Genomic DNA, 14,576 nt, shown 5'->3' with positions numbered 1-14,576 from the left:
AAGACCAGGGAAGAAGCACGTGAAAACTGATAAAGTTATTTAATTGGAAGTTCACCTGTTGCAACCACCAGAAGAAATTTATGTTGCCAGGGTCTCATCCATGCTGGTTCAGCATGCATTTGACAGTGTGAAAGAACCAGGATTGTGAGCCTGAATCATTGTTGTGAAAAAAGGGTCATAACTTTCATTAATTGAATTGAATTTTCAATTTCCTCATTGATATTCAGGACATTTTAGCAGCTGGGCCATTTCTTCCCTGCTCACACCTCAATATAAAAATGATGAAACCACAAGTAGAACTTAAAGCACTGCAAATAAAAGTCTGAGAGTAAAATTTGCAGGCAGGGAACAAGGGGATATGACAGATAAGGGTCTAAAAAGAGAAGTCTCAGATGCTTTGATGTGATCCCTCCTTATGCTCAAACACCTCTGGTGTTTTGTGAGGGGTTGGTTGATTGGCTTCTTTTTTGTTAAAAAATTCAGTAAATAATATTTCTCCATTCAGTTTTATTCATGAGCAGCTCCTCACTTGGTGTCAGATTTTCAAATGATGCTGGGCAGATTTCCTAAACTCACAGGCTGCATTGTGCCTCCTGGTAGGAGGGGAATAACTCAAACAGTTTTTAAGTGGGAATGCTCATATCAGTAAATGAGATTACTCCTTGAAATGTCCTTTTTCAAAAAATATTGCTGCTCCAAACTTGTTCTTTGGACTATTTCCCAAAGAGTTAACAATGTATGTCCAGAAAGCTAAATGAAACACTTTTTTTGGAAGGGTGGTTTCAGAAAAGATTTACAATAGTCCCTCTCTGCTGCTTGCAGTGGTCTAACATTTCACCTTGACAGTGTTGTTTTGGGAAGAAAACAAAACCAAGGCTCTTTGTAAGGTGTAGGTTTCCCTTGGAGATTAACCTGATGCTTACCCATGGGTACAATACTCAGTTCTGGTACTTCTCAGATTACTTGAGCCAAAACTCACAGTAAATGACCCAGAATTTTTTCTCTGTGGTGTGACTACCCTGAACTGAGGATTACTCTGGATGCAGCATTGTTTAGACTCTGAAGTGTCCCCTGCACAACAATCCCAAAATATCAGCCCTCCATAAACATTTCAGGATAGAGTCACATGAGGGCATAACCTGTTTTGAGATAAGAAATTAAAACCTATCCTTTACAACAAGAAAACAGCCACAAGCTCTGTGAGCTACAGGAAGATTCTTGATGTAGGTTAAGGCTACTATTTTGGGCAGAAATCTCAAAATATTGAAGTTATGCCTGTAAAAAAGACAAAATATGAAAAAGTAAAGAATCATGTATCTGAAGCATTGGTATTTGTGCACTTGCATGGGTTATACTGAAGGGATTGAAGAGGAGCATTGGGCTTAGCTGCTTGCTTTTACTGTTTTGCATGAAAACAGTAAAGTAAAAAGATAATGGGAAACTCTGCTACCTGTGCATTTACAAAATGTTTGCAGTTAGTATTGTATCTCCCATTCCTTGATTCTGCAAAGTACTTTTTCCAAATTTCTTTATACCTTAATACCTTAAAATAAGAAGTACTAGTCAATAAAATTATCTGACGAATAGCATGGATTCCTATTGTTATTAAAGTTACCCAGCTGGAATAACAATGCCCCACTGCTTGCCAAATCAACACCATCACAGCTCAGAGAGATAAAATTGTAACTGAATACTCTCATATGCACAATGAAACTGTCCTGAAATGCTCCCTGCTCACAGCAAGTTGGGTGAAAGTTACTTCAGTCTTAGTAGCCAATGTTAAATTTTCTGCTTCCATGGTTATTTTTTCACTCCTTACGTCTTCCCCTTGGAGGTTTGTCTAATGTATTTCTCTCTTTGGGTACATCATACAAATCTACAAAATTCCTCAATAAGGAATCACTTTCATGCTACCAAGTGATTTGACTTGACATTAGGGCAGCCAGTCCTCAAACACTAGCCCATGGCATTTTGATTTATGCATCCCATAGGCTGTAATCAGCCTGTTGCACATGGTAGCACTTGAATGCTGCCCCTTTTCAGAAGAAATAACTTCACCCATGGAAAGTCATTAGGTCTATGGCAGCTCAGAGGTAGAAACAGGGAGGACAAAGCCTACTGGAAAGGTACCTACAGAAAAGGTCTTGACTTTTTATTTCCCTTGAAAATGCTTTTGAAAGCCCATAAAATTGTGTGGTGCATGCCAAATTACCTGTGAAATAACCATCCACAGCTGTGGCTGTAAGAAAAATTACGTACCACTGCTGGCACTCATATTGATCTGATAAAACCTTTTTAATGTGAAATCATCAGGCCTTTGAAAAGATGAACCCATGCGTCAGGAAAGAGCATGACACAAATTTTGGAGGAACAAAGGACCACTGCCACCAACAGCAGCAGCTATTGAACATAAGGAATATAGAATAGATTTCTGGGCATGCATCTGAAATTGCAGATGATCTCCTTTGGAGATTAGTTTGGCACACCAACAGAAAGTCATGTGCACAATACAGAAACTCTCTTGCTGGAAGAAAGTGTGTATAGCAAATCTGATCCAACTTATTCTGTGAAGGGGACTGAATTACCATTTAAATTGTGAGTTAGTGGATCCTAATGTGTGTTTAGGACTCATTTACACCCCTTTTTATAGCAGAAGCTCAAGATGTAAATTGAAGGCTTATGGCAAGGCTGTTTACTTGCTGAATTGTATTGTACCTCTTTTTGCTTGCTCATAGTGCCAGACCTGTGGGAGGGAGACAGTATCCCTTGAGAGGAGGGATAACATTTTTTATGTTTTTTTTTCGTGCTTTTCCACTGTCTTTTTGATCTCCTTAGTGCAGCTTTCCCAATCAGCAGTAAGAGGTACCAGGCTGCAAGGCTGTTACTTTGATGGAATCAATGCCATCATCTGACACCAATCAACTACATCAATGATAAAGGTGAATGTTTGACATCTTGTTGTCTGAGGTTCATGTTACTAGCTTGAGGGCATGAGGAGAAAAATGGAGAAATTTTAGTTGATCTGCTGGCCTCAGCTTATTATTTGTTTGCTTCAAGAAAGTTACCTTCATGGACAGCTTTTTTTTTAAACTCTTCTAAAGCATGGACTGTTACATTCTGCATTGCATTAAACATGCCTAGCGTGTCACACACAAGCACAGCACATGGTTCTACTTATTAACCTTATTAATAGAGGAAAGTGAAATACAAACCTTGTGTACAACACCCACACAGATGGCCACCCTCAGAGGAATCCCCTGCCAGGCTGTTACCAAGCACTTCTCAACTGTTTATCCTAGCAATGCATGACTGGGACTTTTTGATTTCCAGGCTGAAAACTAGGAATTTGTAGATAATGTTTTCCTATATGTGTTATTTATCTAGGAGCTGCCTTTCTTCAGATGTCTTTTGTTTTTGCCAGGGCATTTACCAGCTGGCAGAATCTCTACTTGCTTGCTCTTTGAAAGATGGTAATACATGGTTTGTAAACTCCCCAAACTGAATAAAGCTCATAATGGTAGGCTCCCCATGTAGTGAGACAGAAGAGAATGGCAAAGATGCAGACATCAGCCTTTCTTCCTGTGGCCTGCCTATGACTTGCAGAATCCCAGCCATGAACTGGGATTCAAACCAGAATTTGGAGGTCAGTAGGCTAGAAGGTCCAGGTCCAGCAGGTCCAGTTTTGCCTTTCAGATCATGGGGTTTGTCTAGGAAACAGAGCATCTTTTCTTTATTTGGATTTCAGAAAAGGGATAGCTGTGGAGCAGAGAGCACTCTCCTTTCTTATCTCTGTAAGAGCGTAGAAAGTGATAAAGAAAGTAGCCCCATGCATCTGCCTGTCTCAAACAAGTCTCCTCTCTCACCTACTGTCTCCCAAAAAGCATGGCTCAAGGGACTTTATCCCCTGTCACCCTTACTCTAGAGAGCAGACCTTGGAGGCCACCTCCAGGAGCACATTGCCTTTTCTGATGTTCTTGCTCCTTGAAAATGAGTTCTCTGGGGACAAAATGAAGCAGCGTAGCAGGTGTTCTTTTGTTGCAGTACCCATGGTAAGCCCTGAAGTATTTTGAAGCAAACATGCAAAAGACCTTAGTGATTGCTATAGCCCAGTCACACAGAGGTTGTAATGCTTTCTCCATGCTTTGAGTTTGATGACAGTGGAGTTTTGGATAGCCACCAGTAATTTCCGGTCCTTGCAGGCCATCTACCAAAGCAAGTTTACATATCAGTTCAGCTGGATTCAGTTGCCTGTGAAGCAGAAATCCTGTGTAGTCCTCATTACATCACTGGAGTGAAGTGATTGTAAGCAAAATCAGAGTAAAATTTTTTTAATCTGTTTTTCTTTTGACTGAGACTTACATTCATTTAAAGGGAATTTATCTTGCTGGAAAGAAATGGTTGTGTGCTCTCTTCTGGTACTTTTTTCTTGTTCTTTTTTCCCTCACTTCATAAATTGGTATAGTTTCTGAGTATCTAGTCCTGGGAAGTGGTGAAATACAGGAATATAGGAATACAGTCTGTCCTAAACATGTGAGTAAATAATGACCAGAAAATTCTCACACTAAAGTAGGTTGGTTTGCATCGTACATAGTCCACAGCTCACAGTTTCGGGTATCAACATGAAGCTGTTTCACCTCAGCTGCTGACCTTCCTAGTGTTGGCCATGATGGAGCTCTTTGGAAATCACCAAGCCCACCTCTGACCGAGCCACTCTCCCTTGCAGAGAAATCTGCAGCTTTGGCAGTGTCTGTATACATGTGATGTGTAGTGCAGCATCCCTGCACTACACATCACATACATACAGGATCACCTGATATCACATGCATACACATCACCTGATATCAGGATCCCACTGATAGCAACTACACTGTTGCTATCAGTGGGATCCTAACCAGGGCTGGGCAGGGCAGGATAGAGTCCTTGGCAGTGGTGGCAGCTTAGAAAATCACAGGCTCTCTGAACAACCCATTTCAAACCTGGAGTTTGGCTTTTCCTCAGGGAGCTTTGAGCCATGCTCAGATCTCTACTGTATCACCTTTCCCGGCGCTGTGTGGATGTAAAAACCAATGAAGATTCCAGATCTGGTCAGGATGGGTTTTGAAACCATGTTTGCTTGATATAAAGGAAAGTTACTGCTGCCATCCTAATTTCTCAATGGTCATGAGTTAAAGTGCTGACAGTTTGTGTTCTCTCTCCCAAACCAACTCTCTATTACTTCATAAGGTCTGAAAAAAACCAGTAAGTGAAGGACACTTGACACAAATCATCCTATTTCTCATCAGATGTATATGAGCTCTGCATGGGCTCATTTTATTCTGAGAGTTTGTCATTTTATAATATTGCTAAAAAGATGCAGACTTGGGAGCCTGGCATGTGCTTCTCCCCCACTCCCACACTGTGTGCAGGGCAGGGCAGGACTCAGGAGGACCAAGCAGGGTGGGCACTCCCTTTGGAGAGGAATCCTGGTCCAGGTACTGCTTGTACCTTCACCTACTGGCAGCTGAAAGCAAAATCTCAGTTTACTTCTAACAGGAAAATTCTTTGTGAAGCACTGAGTTGTATAGAAAATCCAGCTGCTCATTGCCATCAAGCAGCACATCCAATTTTATTGAAAATTTGCTGGATTATTGCCAGAAAGACTGGCCAAATTTTCAGATTCCTGCTTCATGGGAAATTCTGATGTTTGGTTTTGTTCTGATTTGGAATGAACCCAGTTATTTTGAAATTACCCACAAAAGAGAAGTTTATAGGGAAAAAAATAGGAATAGGAAACAATGACGCATGGTATTTCCAAAATAAAATACTCTCCCCAGGATATGCTTCTTTCCAGCCTTGCTGCTGGTTCTTACGGAGCAGCACCATGAGCCAAGGCTCGGGATGGGAGCCTATACTTTGGGATTGCTGACTTCAGCCAGGTCTCCCAGCATTACCAGACTGCCTGTTGGGAAGCAGCAAGCCTACAATCCCTGTGTCCCAAGGAGACCACCAGGTTCACTGGCAGGAAGCCAGGCAGTTTTCCAGTGGAAAACTACGTGTGGTTGGATGTTGGTTAATTGAAATGTTTTATGTTTTAACATGACATTTGCTGGCTCTCACAAATCTGTATTTTCCAGTGCAATGATGTGCTGCCAGAAATCTCATGATCAGCTCTAATTGCCACTTTAATGGCCAAAATCTTTGTTGACCAAAGTCCCATAACTTTCTGGCAGTCACTAAATACCTTTTCATAAACAAAAACAAAATAGCATTTTCTGTTTTCTGCTCAACAGCTGTGAAATTTGCAGGATTGTTTCTGGCAGGGGTATTATTAAGAAAATTCCTGCCTTCAGGGCAGCAATGCTGGGGACACACATGTCCCTGTTTCAACCTTATCGCTGCTGCATCAGCTTAAAACCACTTGAGAAGCATCGTGTTCCTACTTCTGAGGAGAAGACAATGGCCTCATTGCCCAATGAGGCATGTTGTCCAAGTCTAATTAGAAACAGGAACTCACTCACTAGAGCACTATTTATTCTTATTCTTACAGCACAAGATTTCAAAAGTCTTTTTCATTGTTTTTATTATTATAATAGAGAAGACTGTTTATTGATTTTTCTACTACATGAGTGTTTGTATACACTGACTTCCCGCTTCTAATGAAACAGAGCCTCCTAAAACAATAATAAAAATAATAATAACCTCACTCAAAAGTGAAATAATTGTGGCCAGAACCATAGTTCAGTGAAAATTTTCCCCTCTTCTGAATGTGCTGCCAGAGATTTTCTGTGGTCTCACAGGCCCCATGGTCTCCATGGCAGGGAGAGGATTTCCCTCCCCAGGGACCTGAGTGTTGGGGCCCTCATTGGGACTACTCCTGGGTGGATTCTCCCCTCTGAGAGCCAAATTTCTCCCTTGCTCTAAGATCAGCTCCATTTTTGGGTCACTGTGGGTAGGTGTGGCGGGGGCAGCCTGGTGTCACTTGTGGCTGGGTCCCCATGCTTGGACTCCTGTAGCTCTGGGGATCTGCAGAAGGAACATCAAATGGGGAGGAGTACAGAGAGAATCATGAGTGCAAAACCAGGTTTTGTTTCCAGGAACATACATTTCTTCCATCTGATTTTTATCAGGTGTCCAGAAATGTGAACTCCCAGAAATTTGGAAACAACTGATATTTTCATTTCACCCAGAGTTTGCTCCTCCAGTTTCCTTGCTTTCTCTTCCTTCACCCTCAAATCTGAAACAACTCATTCCCAGATCTGTTCTTATTAACTGAAACCTGTGTCTCAGTAAAACATATCAATCTTTTATCAATACTTCAAATGCCACTTTTCTGTTCCAGAAAGTTTGGCATCTCCCAAGAATTCTATCTAAATCCATTCTAAAGAGCTGCTAATGTTAGGGCTGAAGACCACTTGCTGGATACAGGTCAGCACTGGAAACAGCTTACAAGCACATCATTTTCCATGGAGCTCATCAAGACAAGAACAAAAGAAGCAAAATTCTTCTTAGAGTTCCCAGCAGCAGCCTCAGCATTTTTGGCAAGGATATGTACAGACCACAGTAGCACAATGTAGCAGTGTGTGAGGGCAAATTTGTTACTGGAATTAGTCAAATCACAGCAATGAAAGTGGTCAAGTCAGTCTGCTTTGTAGTCATTCTGCTTCCAGTACCCCTAAAGTCTCTCACACATCTATAAAATAGTTCAGAGTTTAGAAGCTGTTGCTCCCTGTAACCAACTTTTGTGTGTGCAGGGAGCAAAGTGGCCATGCAGCTCCATCACTCAAATGCCTTCTCTGAACACCTGTTTGCCCTATAGGGAGGCATTTGGTTTGTGCTTCTCTGTGACAGAGGAGATTCTTTGCTTACTTTTTTTGTTTCTGCAAGGACTAGACCCAAACTAAATCTTACCAAAGCTGACTCTTGCTATTTTGTCTTAAAGTGCCTTTCCAGGAGCAACTTCATTATCTAGGCATGGTTATGTACAGCTCATGGCACCATAACAACACCTCTCAGTGTAAAGGGGGAGAGCTTTCCCTTCTGGGCACAGATGGAGTCAAGAGACTGAATGAACCATCCACATCTTGCTGCATTGTCTTCCGTGCTCTGTCAGCCTCTACATCAGAAAAGCCAGAAGAAAATGTGGTAAGACCTTTTTTTGCACATTGTTTCTTCTAGGGAGTGTGGGGGAAGGTAGAGAAGTATTTGTTGGTTGACCCATTGCAGAGGTATTGCCATGGGTGGTAACCAGGGCCTAGCCTGCTTGAAGGAACAGTGTTACTGAATGGTTGCATTCTAGTCTGAGAACAATTTTTGTTATATTTGTTCTTGATGTCTAGTTTAAATGAAGTGCTGCTGGTGAGAGGCTTTACACACTACAGTGAAGTTTCATTTTTATTTCGTTCTTTGCTTGCATTGCGAGAGACCTCTCAGCTGTGCAGCGGGTGTTGGCACAGACATGTGGAACATCTTTCTTCCACTTGACTGAGGGAGTTGTAGGTGAGGCCATGTGGGGAGGGAGAATTGATGAAGAGGAATGTGCAACATAGGGTGGCTCTTTTGTTACACAGCTAGCTGCCACGCAGCGCAGGAACCTTTCCCACACTTTGGGGTATGATTCTTCACTTGTCCTTCCTGGGACAGGAGAGCTGCCCTTTGTTCCTGCACCATGCCATGACTCCTCTCTGAGAGACAAAGCTGGGCTTCCCTGGTGTGTTGCACTTGGCTCCAACCTTGTCTTGAGCTCTAAGAGCTGATAAGGACACTGATGTTTAATGGGCTGGTGGGCCCTCAGCAGCAGCTCTGATAGGGAGGTAAACCCCTCTTGTAAACACCATAAATCCAGGTTTAGGATTTGCAAGTCAAATTCCTGCCTGGCTAATGTGTGAAAATGTGTTTTTCTAGTCCAAAATGGTGATTATCACATCCACAAAATCCCTGCTAAACTCCCACTGAGTGGGAACCAGGTACCTAAGGACCCTTGCAGATCTGGCCTTTACTGTGATGATTCAGTGGCAAAAAAAGAGAAAATTCCTATGGAATAAGGTACAAAGAAATGGTTGTCAACCTGTGTTTAACATCAAATGTTACTGCAAAATCTGATGAACTAGAAATAAACCTTAAGTAAGGTTGGTTTGATTTCATTTAGGATTACTTGGGATTGTTTAGGATTATACTTGCTGTCTCAATTTTTGTAGGTAAAACTCCTCATAGTAGTAACACTGACTGGAATGTATATACATATGCTGAAAAGTATATAAGCATGCTGGGGTTGGTATATTTGTGCAATGGCTCACAGTCCTCCCAATATCCAGAGACTGTATATGCTACATCAGCTGTGTGCAGTCAGTTGCACTGTCCATCACTGTTTCATAAAACCAAGCCGAGATGTGCTGAAGATAACATAAAAATTCACATGTATTTAAATGAATTTTAGGTTGGCATGGTGGTTTGACTGTGGCTAGATGCTGGGTGTCCACCAAAGCTGCTCTAGCTGGGCAGGGAGGGAAATAAAGCTAAAAGCTCAGGTTGAGATAACAACAGGGAGAAATCACTCAGCAAATACTGTCATTGATTGGCAAAACAGGTTTGACTCGGGGAAATTAATTTAATTTATTAGGTGTGAGATCAGGGTAGGATAATGAAAAGTAAAAAATAAACCTTAAAACACCATCACCACACCTCCCTCTTCTTCTCAGGCTCAACTTCACCCCCAATTGTCTATCCCTCCTCTCCAGGTGGCACATGGGATGTTGGAAATGGGAGCTGCAGTCAGTTCATCACACATGGTCTCTGCCACTCTTTTCTCCTTAGGGGAAAGTCTGTCTTCTGTATCTTCTCTTAAATGGACTCTAACAGCAATGGGATTTATGTGGATACACCCAAAATCAGTTCTCAGTCATCAAAACAAGTATTACTGCTTGTGTGCCATGTGTCAAGGGAGATGAAGGTCATGTGTTGGCTTTAAACTAAAGGCTTCTCAGATGGGGTCAATAAATGGTGTGGGATGTCAGATTTGTTTAGTTTTCTTCAATAAAACAATCCATTCTTCCTTTTAATCTAGAAAAGCCATCCATAATGAGTTGGGGGATTGTGCTATATATCCTAGGAAACAAAACAGCCTTTTTAGGAGGAACTCACTCACAAGGGCTGAAAGTCTTGGGTTCACTCTATGGAAACAGTCAGGCTGATTCACTGCTCAGAAGTTAATTAGTATAAATGATAGAGGATCCAGCCTCTTTCCTTCACCTTATATTTCCAAATATCTCCTGGAGCCAAAGCGAGACACTGCACAATGAGTGTTTAAACACACTTGTCCCTCTCCCCCCCTTGCTAGCAGCAGTGTCTGGAATACAGGTTGTAAATCAGGTCCTACAGTGATTGATCCATGTGCTAGCAAGTGAAGCATAAAAATAGCAGCACGGTTGAAAGGACATTAAAAAAAGGGAAACAGACCATTATTATTTCTGGGCTCAAGGGAAAGAGCAGTTGAATCTGTCATGCTGGCCAAGTCTGAGTAGCCCTGGTCTGTCTGCAAAACACAGACAACTGCTTTGCTCCCTCCTCTGCAGCTGTGTGCACCCTGTAAACAAGGAGACAGCCTCATTTTTCTAGCCTGTGAATCTGGGTCCCTGAGGTTTGAGTCCTTTCAGGAACTTCTCTTAAACCTTTTTGTGTGCCCTAAAGCAACTCCTGTATTTCTCTGGCTGTGAAATAACATGCTGCCACGGCAAATTGTATCTTTGCTCTCTCTGATGCTGGCCTAAAAGTTACTGACATGCCCACCATATATTTGAAGCACATTTCCCCCCTTATCTTTGGCTGGGGAGAACATTTCTGGGGCTTTCCATAGTACTGCTAGGCATAGAAAATCCGTAGCTTAGCTATCCTGACAGCTTAACTGGGAGCCAGGAGGTTCCATCCTGTTAATGTTTAAATAACAAGAACTCCTGCTGAAGCAGGATAGCAATATTTTCATCAAAATAAATAGCTGAAAATAAAGATAGGAAGAGAAAACTTGCCGCTTGTATTTATGCATTTATCCGCCACAATTTTATTAACAAGGAGCACTGTGTAGAGCTGAAGGAACAAGAGAGGCTCGTCAGACTCAAAGTGTCTTTTAGACATTGACTGTACACTTGAATAATCTTCTGATATGGATAAGCAAAAGTAATAATGGAATAATTTGGTAATCCTTACTGCATGTACTGAGTGTAGCTGTTTCTTTCCAAGAAGGCAGTTTACCATTTCCATAGTTCTGCTGCATATGCCTGGAAAATCCTGGTAAAATTCCCTGCCTCTGTAGCATGCACAGGTGCATACACATAGAGGGTCTATTTTATGTGTATATAAAGTACTGAGGGATTTGTTATTTCAGGGTTTTGGCATTACTCAGGTGGCTCAGGTGCTATTGAGCTCACCTTTAAAAGGATGAAAAATGCTTTTGTTTCTGAGTATGACTGAATCCTCACTTAATTACAGACACTGGCATCGTCTTATCTGCCTCTTCCTTTATGCTGCTTCAGAAACTCAAAAGGATCCTGATGATTACTCAAGGAATCGAGTAACAATCCCCAGTCCTGTGATTTGATGATTTCTTAAGATTTCTACTTTCCCCAAATGCCTGTAGTACTTCTTATCCCTTTTCTAACGGCAGTAAGATTGACTTAACCTTCTGTCCCTCACATCAAAGGCATTTTTGTGCTGTGTGTTCTATGTTGTCACTACCAATACTTTCTTTCCAGTCTTTCTGGTCACTTTTTATTCTTGGAAATGTACATTAGCATTCAACAAGACCTAATAATGGTTTGTGCTGTGCTCTCAGTTTCTTGGCAAAATCCTGCCTTGAATGGTTGGAAAATTTCTGCTGAAGGTATGATGCTTATGCCCGGCTGTACCTCTGTGAGTATTAAGGTCATGCAACTTTCAATGTACTATTCTGGAGTCATATTCTCATGATTATGCTCTTTTCTGAGAAGAGCATGTGGTTTGGATACAGGATGACATTTTGGGTGTGTTCTCTTTGACCAGAGTGTCTTGTGGTAGAAGTTCTCTATCAGGCAGGGAAGAAACATTTTCTTGTCTTAGTCAGTTTTGCTCTGCATGTGCTTTAATTAAGACTGTCTCCATAATAATTAAAATAATCTTCAGCAAGGCAAAAATTAAGGCAATTATCAAACACATGAAGATGTTAGTACACAAGACTTTGTACATACCTATCAGCAAGTACCTGCCTACACCCAAGCAATGTCTTGAGTACCATACTACTCAATGCATGGAAAAAATCTACAGTATTCTTATAGGCATCTTTGTTTGCTGAAAACATGGGTCTTTTCTGACACATTTAACTTCAAACAAATCTTAATGTGGTGTGAATACTTCGTTTGATTTAGGAGCAGCTTGCTTCAGTTTATTTTAAACCCATTGAGCCTTGGGGCTGAGATACTTGGTGACATTACAGCCATTCAATAAATTGTCTTTCAGCAGCTGAGTCTGCAGTGAGACTGAGTCAAGCTGAAAGAGGATTAGTCCTGCCTTTGCTCTGGAGCATGCCAGATTACACCAGCTTGTCTCTTGGAGGGGCTGTGTCTAAAGGCACAGCAGTATGCCTTTGCTCTGCTCCAGGTTAAGAGATAACTATTCCCTGCATTCCCATAGCCTGCTCCTTTGTTGTCCATCCCCTCACCTTGCAGTCTGTGTAACTTCCTCTCTCATTGCTCCTAAATGGGTCTGTAAAATTATGTGATCTGGAGGTGGCTTCCCCCTCAACACACACTTTTAATCATTTTTAAGATGTTCAGCAGCTCGAGCATGCACCTTGTACCAACCCTTTGCTGTAAACCTCTTGGACACTGTTTTATTCAGCCATTCATAGATTATCCAGCTCAGACCTCAATTTCAATAGATGCAGCTTCATTAGGATGTTGAACTCCTGTAGTTAAGTTTACTTTCTTATCATGTCCATGCAAAAAATAACTCAGTCTCAGGATTTACCTTATCTAGGGATTATTTTGATGGCTGAAGCAATAACCTGAATATACTCTGATATGTTAGCTAAAAACTCTGGCTATGATTTTTTCTTAATTAATTCAATATTTTTCCTTTCCATTCTGATGCAAGTCCATCAGTCAAATGGAGTTTTTGTCAAAGGCAAGTAGATGATGTCAGTTAAATGCTTAAAAAAACTAAGACATCATGAGATACCTTTAAGACATCATGAGAACTGATGAGCAGATTTATGGGTAACAAAAAAATGAGAGGTCTGCAGATGCTGAGGTAAAAAAATTAAAAGCCTGACATTATTTATATGAATGCTTCAGATTGGTCAACTAACCAAAGACAGCTCAACCACAGCAGAAAGTAGAGACAGGAAGAATATTTAAAGAAATGAAAACAGGCCAGTGCCTTTTTCATGTTAATAAAGGGCATCTGCCTTACAGGCCATTCAGAAACATGGGAGGTATATGCAAGTATGAGAGTTTTCTTCTTCTTCCTGTGCACATCATGTAGCTGAGATCATGCAGAAAGGAAAATCTTAACTCATTTCCATTATGCCTTATTCTAGGAATGCTAGCCAAAGATCTGCCTGTGTATTCATGGCCTGAGATTTCACTGATTTCTTTGCTGGTGGCGATACCTGCATCTGAGGTGCTCAACAGCTCTGCTCCCCAGGCTGTTGCTCAGCCCATTGCTGTGAGGAAGAGGGGGAGAAAAGGGATATGAGAACTCTGGAATTCACTTTTCTGAGAAGTCAACCCTAAAAGGTCCAACTGAAGTTAAAGACCTGCTGTGTAAAATCTGATTATCAAGACAAATTACTTAGTTGCCTATCTGAGGCAGTGCAAATAGCCCTCTTGTTTTGCTAAACAGAAATCAGAACTTACTGACAGCCTTCTAAGGAAGATCCTGCTGAAGCATGGAGAGAAATGACAAGTGGGGTTTGGCCACCTTGCAGCTGGAGATTGGAGGGTGGAAGGTAGAAGACCAGCATACAGCCATTAAAGTGGACATGTTTGCATCGTTTTGTTTTGATGCAAGGAATTTTGTACAAGAAAGGCTCCTTTCCTTGTATTGCTAGCCAAGGTTCCCAAGGGAATTTGAAAGCTTTGGAGATTTCTTAAGCTGTTTGAAGCAGTCTCTGTTTACTGCTAGGCAGGTAGTGGATCAGGAGTCTGCTGCAGGATTTCCCCATCAGCAAGGCAGGTGGAGGCCAGGAGAGACAAGGTCCCATGGGAACTCAGATGTTCCTGATCTGTCAGGAGCTTGTAGCTGGGTTACTAGTCTGTCAACTAAGCTGCTAAGAGACATCATTACTCCCAGCAGCTGATATAATCTTTCTACAAACTATCTATAGATTATTACATCCTGTTTAAATGGAAGATTTAATTGATGCGAACCATGCAAAGTGGAAATTGCTGCCTTTCTCTTTCCTTGCAACCTGTTGCAGGGCTTGTCCTAAGGCAGCTGTAGTGGCTGCCTTACGCCATGCAGATGGCTCTGAAGCACTGACAGTTTTCCCAGAAGCTCCAAAAGCAAATATGAAAGTAGTTCCTATATGATGTGGTTTGTGGGACAAAACACAGGTGCTTTTGTATGTAGTG

General features: G+C 41.6%; 1 long non-coding RNA gene across 3 annotated transcripts in view; it reads left to right on the top strand.

Moving 5' to 3' along the window:
- Positions 1-14,576, top strand: part of LOC108961384 (uncharacterized) — an 80,990-nt gene that overhangs the window by 52,743 nt on the left and 13,671 nt on the right. For 2 of the 3 annotated variants that reach the window (XR_001989673.3, XR_007776747.1), the window contains exon 1: positions 7,620-8,121. The exons of the other annotated variant lie outside the window; for it this stretch is intronic. This is a non-coding gene — a long non-coding RNA (uncharacterized LOC108961384). Of the gene's footprint in view, positions 1-7,619; positions 8,122-14,576 lie in introns of those variants that run through there. 3 annotated transcript variants of the gene reach the window in all.

Source organism: Serinus canaria, chromosome 2, assembly GCF_022539315.1.
Source record: "Serinus canaria isolate serCan28SL12 chromosome 2, serCan2020, whole genome shotgun sequence".
Taxonomy (NCBI): Eukaryota; Metazoa; Chordata; class Aves; order Passeriformes; family Fringillidae; genus Serinus; species Serinus canaria.
This window is presented reverse-complemented; position numbering and strand designations above follow the sequence as displayed.